The 5,874-nt window shown below is 37.8% G+C and overlaps 1 long non-coding RNA gene across 2 annotated transcripts; it reads left to right on the forward strand.

The window, feature by feature from the left end:
* The first annotated feature begins 867 nt into the window (after window positions 1–867).
* Window positions 868–5,616, forward strand: LOC145434437 (uncharacterized). 2 transcript variants are annotated; one of them, XR_013913388.1, is made up of 4 exons: window positions 868–1,699; window positions 2,969–3,063; window positions 4,364–4,549; window positions 5,443–5,616. It is a non-coding gene; the product is annotated as an uncharacterized LOC145434437 (long non-coding RNA). The 2 variants fall into 2 exon arrangements; XR_013913387.1 differs by lacking the exon at window positions 5,443–5,616 and having other exon boundaries at window positions 873–1,699; window positions 4,364–5,372.
* Window positions 5,617–5,874: the final 258 nt, after the last annotated feature.

Consider the following 5,874-nt stretch of genomic DNA (forward strand, 5'->3'; position numbering starts at 1 on the left):
AGGTTATACTGAAAATAAGGTACTATATATATCGCACGTCCGACTATGCAGCCGTTATGGTTTGGGGTGATATAATACCTTACTTCCGAAAATATTTCGAGTTTACGACATCATGTCCATATTGCACGCTGCCTTAGTAATCCGTAAAACTACCTACGACTAACCGTCATTTTGTAGGATTCACTAGGTAAAAGAATATAATTGTAAATGATCCATTCAATTACACAGCCATACTATAAACAGCAAATTATTTAACGAAACGTAACAGCATAACAAGGAGATCTATAACGAAATCACACAACGTAATGAAGACATGCCCAGCAAACACAAAACCGTAAAAGGATCATCCGGGATCATCTCGATTAGGTTCTGATTTTCTAAGTGTCGAGGGAATGTCTAAAATACGTAGTAGGATGGTCTTGTGGTTATATTCAATCAGAATAAATTCATACTCGGTGTTGTTCCATCTCATGCATTAGGCTTCGTTATATCCGGTAGTTAACCTAATAATGCAAATTTTCTATCTCTCGCGGGTACGACTAAAATACGTAGAAAGGATGACTTTGTCGGTACATTCAATCACGATGAATTCTATCCGGTTTTGTTCGATCTCATGCGGTAGCTTCGTTCTATCCATTAGAAAACAATGTTCTCCCTTCGTTTTATTGCGTGAGGATGTCACCGGTGTTGTATATTCGTGTTGTTGCTCTAAGGTCGAATAGTTTTGTTTTTCTCTGATATATATGATCTTCATTATATATATATTCGCTCTTTCGGTAATCTCGCATGTTCAACGAGTATGGTTAATAGTTTTATTTAGAGAATAACTAAATAAGTGATATGTTGTACGTTTAGGAATATGATTATCGATGCGTGACTTCTAGAATATTTCGGCGATTCAAATTTTACGTCATCGCGCCATAAAAAGATTTGAAGCGCAACAGGTCGCAGCCAGGCATAGTTCGCTCTTTCTGTATGGTAAATGCCGTAAATATATAGGAATTGTGACTGACTGAGGTAGCGGGTTAAAGGTATATATGCAGTAGCATATAGCTTATGGGGTATTTCGAATTGCCTGTAGTATATGACGCCTAGAGCTGTTTGACTTTCTGCAAAACAGGTGTAGATAACTATAGAAAAGTTTCAGCTTTTCCAGGTTAGAATTAGAGCTAAACCGTTTTTCCGAATTAGATTACAATTATATTGCTGGCATTTCGCTCTAATTTAGTGAAATTAGACCACTATAATTCGCTTCAAACATCTGAATTACCGGTACCTATACCTACGGTATATCATAATATTTATGCTTGAATTTTCTAGGTATATAAGTCATATAGATACATTCCTGTAGAACACTGATTCATGATTTTATAAAAGTTGGTGCAAGAATGGACATTTTCAACTTGATGTTGATTAATGGAGCAAAATTTGATATTTGAGTGCAATTATACCTCGAATCCAGTGACAAGATTATTAATCGTTGAAACCAAACGCAGCTTGATTATGTTGGCCCAGAGAATTTGGCTAGCCAGACCATATTGATGGAATATGGTCACAGTAAGATAATATTTTGGGCTATTTTACATGAACTTTCTGACATTTGATTTGATATGTCCACTAAAACAGTTGTTATTCTGCTTTCGAATAAGACCTTAATTGCTGGTTTCAATGGTAACTGTGTTTGTCAAAGGCTGCAAAGGTAATTTCTTTTCCTTGTTAGATGTTTATTTGTTTGTTTGTGGTGTTCATGGTGGTGGTTCGACTACACTGGTCATTTTACACCAGGCTGGTTCTTATTATTATTATTCCGTATCTGCCCGATTACCAGTGAACTCGGCACTTAGTGAATTCGGCCGCACAAACTCGGCACTTGGTGAATTCGGCCGTGGTAGATCTCGTAGCGGTACCGGTCACCATGATTGGTTACTGGAATGTTTGCCGGTGAACTTGGCACTTTGAGTGGTTGTCAATGTTGTACGGCGGTCAGGGCATGCGTAGATCACACAGTCACGGCGTGATTAGATCACAGATTGCGTAATTGCGGGAAATAACGCGACGCTCTTCACTTGGTGAACTCGGCCCTTGGAGGAATTGGCACTAGAACACCTTCGCATTAGAAATGCATTTAGTATGAATGAACAGTATCAAAAAGGAAATTTAAACGTGTCGTGGCTGGTGGTAGATCTCGTAATCTTGGGATCCTTCAACCGTGTTATCGAGACACCCTAATCCCAGAGTGGAATCGTCTCTCCAAAGGCAAAAAATAATTTATTTTGACGTGATCATGCGAAACATTTGTTGATGAGGAACACTGGCTTGTCGTGATCGATAAAAGAAGAAGCGCCGCTTGATGTTCCACAGTTTTGATCTCACATACAACGCCAAGATCCATCTTCTCAAAACTTACACGACACAGGCCCGTGACTCACGCCATCGATTCCAAGCAGACCGCGCGTGGTCGGTATATTAGCGCTGTGTTATTTACGCAATCCGTGATCTAATCACGCCGTGACTGCGCGATCTACGGATGCCCTGACCTCCTTACAAGATTGACGAATCACTTGATAATACTATTATTAGTTTGATAATTCATATTAATAGCTGTAAATACACTTCATTTCAAAATTTCCCGAGGGCCGAATTCACCAAGTGCCGGGTGCATCGGCAACCATCTGCCCACTTACAGCACGGCCCACTCCTGGGCTTTTTAAGACATGGCTATGCGAATCAGATGGGGAGGAGGAGCCTAGATAAACGGCCAACACTTCGGTAGGAATTATGGAGTCGACGTGTCACGCTAGAACCCACAATTCATTGGTGTTTAGCTATAATGGAACGTACCACTACGTTTCCTCGCCATACCTTGTAAAATGAGACCATAGCATTTGGCATTTCGTGTGGCAATTGACTTTTGTGTGGATAATTGTGTTCGTTTTAGAACTTATCCGAAACTTTTATTCCGTCATAGATTGTATATGATAAAACAATATCGGAATTGATCCTAGAAGAATTCCAAAGCAACTCACCACAAAGGAGGATTTAAAGAAGTTTGCAAGAGATGTGGTATGTTGAATCTGCTTTGGTATTTTTAAATAGGCCTACTTTGTTGTGCCGATAGCAGACAGTATATATAAACGTAAGATGTGGAAGCTGTCAAGGTGTTTTTAGAAATTCAGTCAGTCAAAGTGGACGATCGTATTGCTTGGATTATATTTAGGCTTATTTTAGCATCTTTGAGATGCAACTCTAAACGTGGACGGTCATGAACAGTAGGGCTCTTCAAAAATGACTTTTTTCCTCAAATCGTTCTGGCTACTTGATAAAATTGTTAGGTTACCTAATTTAAGCCTACAAACAAAATATGGTTTAAATCCAGCCAGTATCCGCTTTGCTACAAGAGAAGAAAGTTCCTATTTATTATATAAAAATGAATAATAAAAAATTTGAAGATTTTCTGTTAACCCCATGAAAGTGTTAGGCTGTCTATAGAAACGATGCTCACCAAATTTGGTTCAATTCCAACCAGTGGAAGCGAAGTTATTGCTGTCGAAAAATTTGGATTTTAATAAAATAGTACTTACGGTGAGCACAACTTTAATAAGTAAACAAAGAATCGGTCACCGTAAATACTATTTTATTCAAATCCAAATTTTTCGACGGCAATATCTCCGCTTCCACTGGTTGGAATTGAACCAAATTTGGTGAGCATCGTTTCTATAGACAGCCTAACACTTTCATGGGGTGAACAGAAAATTTTCAAATTTTTATTACTTATTTATTTTTATATAATGAATAGAAACTTTCTTCTCCTGTAGCAAAGCGGTTACTGGCTGGAATTGAACCAAATTTTGTGTTTAGGCTTAAATTAGGTAACCTAACAATTTTATCAAGTAGCCAGAACGATTTGAGAAAAAAAGTCATATTTTAAGAGCCCTAATGTCCATGTCAGAGAAACGTTTTAGGGTAGGCCTACTCATATGTCTCGCAGCGTTCTCTACATAATTGTCAATTGCGATACAAACTGTTTGCTTGTATTGGTAAAGCCATCCAACTTCGAATTGTAAAATGTTGGGAGTCTTGATATCAAATTTTTGAAAGGTGCACTTTGAGAAGATTTCGGAATCTGTCAAATTATACAATAATTTAGCAAATTCTTTGACATATTTCATCTATTTGGGACTCGATCAACGTAAAAGAATTGGTAATCATTTTATACAATATATTGTATTTGTAGTTGAAGTATAGTAATAATTCTTATGGTTACCGCACTTGTAACGATTCACGGCCATAACTGGAATAATTAGAATGATGTAACTTTCAAATTGTCATGCATTTTGCAACAACATTGTTCTCAATTTTCAAGGTGCTGACCATTCGAGGAAGAATCACCCACCGGGAATTCACGATCCGTAAACGCGGCCGACTGTTTCTCTCCTCAAGCGGAAGCGACAGGGAAGAGGAACGAAGAGAAAAAAGGAGCAGAAATAGCAAGAGTGTGACAAGTCGCGTCTGTTCGCTTTAATGCGTATTTCCATCCGCGAAGTAGTAGGTGGGAAAACTAATGGGCGTTTGGTTAGGGCTTATATAAGGTTGACTCCAGCGCTGTATTTGCTAAATGTTGCTATGAAATAGGGGTGGTGTCATTTGGTATCAATATTGACTATTGAAAGACCATTTGTTAGTGGTCATGGATTTGTTCGGCCAGTATGCAGTAATTTCTGATGGTCACTTCCCGGGCTTCTGTTCTCTAACCCCTCATGATTGTTATTCTGCTTCTAGTAAGACTGTCGATTCTAATGTTTTATCGTATCATTTGTCGGAGGTTTCGCTCGCTTTATTTACAACGTTTTGCTCTCTGCTAGGTCAATTACTGGCTGAGTATCACTACAGCCTAAGAAACTGCACTAATTCTCATTTTAATGTCTTGCTGGTTATCTTGCTGTCAATTCTAATAATTTATTAATGTCTATACCAGTGCCGCCACTCAAATGTTTTGTTCTCTGTACATAATATTGTTAGGTCTTCAGCTTTCCAGGCAGAGTATCATTCCACTTTCTAGACTTGAGTATATATCTCTCCAACTAGCTGCCAAATAACTGATTCATTTGGATTGTTGAATTGATCATTTTGGACAGAATGTGAAGAAATTTTAGTCAAGAATTCTTTTTGTGTTAGTGGCTGTTTTCAAAGAGTGCTGAAGTAGTCATCGTTGATCTTGATAATCAAGTAGAAGTGACGATTGAAGTCAGTTCTCTAGTCATATAATATTTAAAAATATAATAATAAAACTTGAAAACTTGAGTGGAAATAGTTCAGAATCGAATCCATTTTAGTAAGTATGGGCGAAAAAAATGTAGGACTCATTCGTTAGTCGCTACCTCTGCCATTTTCGCAGTACAAATGTCTTAGCTATTAATCATCATTTTCATTTTATTTCTGCAGGGTGTTGAAAAAAAAGGCCGCATGCTTGTTATTTAACTGGCTCATCAGAAGATGAAACCTGATGATAAGGACTGTTTTCACTTTCTTTCTAAAGACATTCGTTCGTTTGTTCGTTTTATTTTTTACAACGGCATTATTGCCAATTCGTTTGAAATTAAATTATCACAAATGTGATTAATATGTAGTAAATAATGTGGTGTGTGTACGCAGCCGTGATCAGGTTAAGCCCATAGTGGTAGAAAACAGGTTATTATATCAGGATCTTCTTCTTCTAACGTAGGATCTACATTCTACTCACCATGTTTAAAGGCTGTAGCATCTGCATAATATTTACATTATTGAAGGACATGGAAAAGACGTTGAATTGAGTCGACACAAAATCCCCCTTTCTACGACCTGCCGAGATCTAATATCTACTATATCGGCTCGGCT

The sequence above is a fragment of the Botryllus schlosseri genome, chromosome 2 (genome assembly GCF_051294905.1).
Source record: "Botryllus schlosseri isolate E-star chromosome 2, Bs_hap1, whole genome shotgun sequence".
Taxonomy (NCBI): domain Eukaryota; kingdom Metazoa; phylum Chordata; class Ascidiacea; order Stolidobranchia; family Styelidae; genus Botryllus; species Botryllus schlosseri.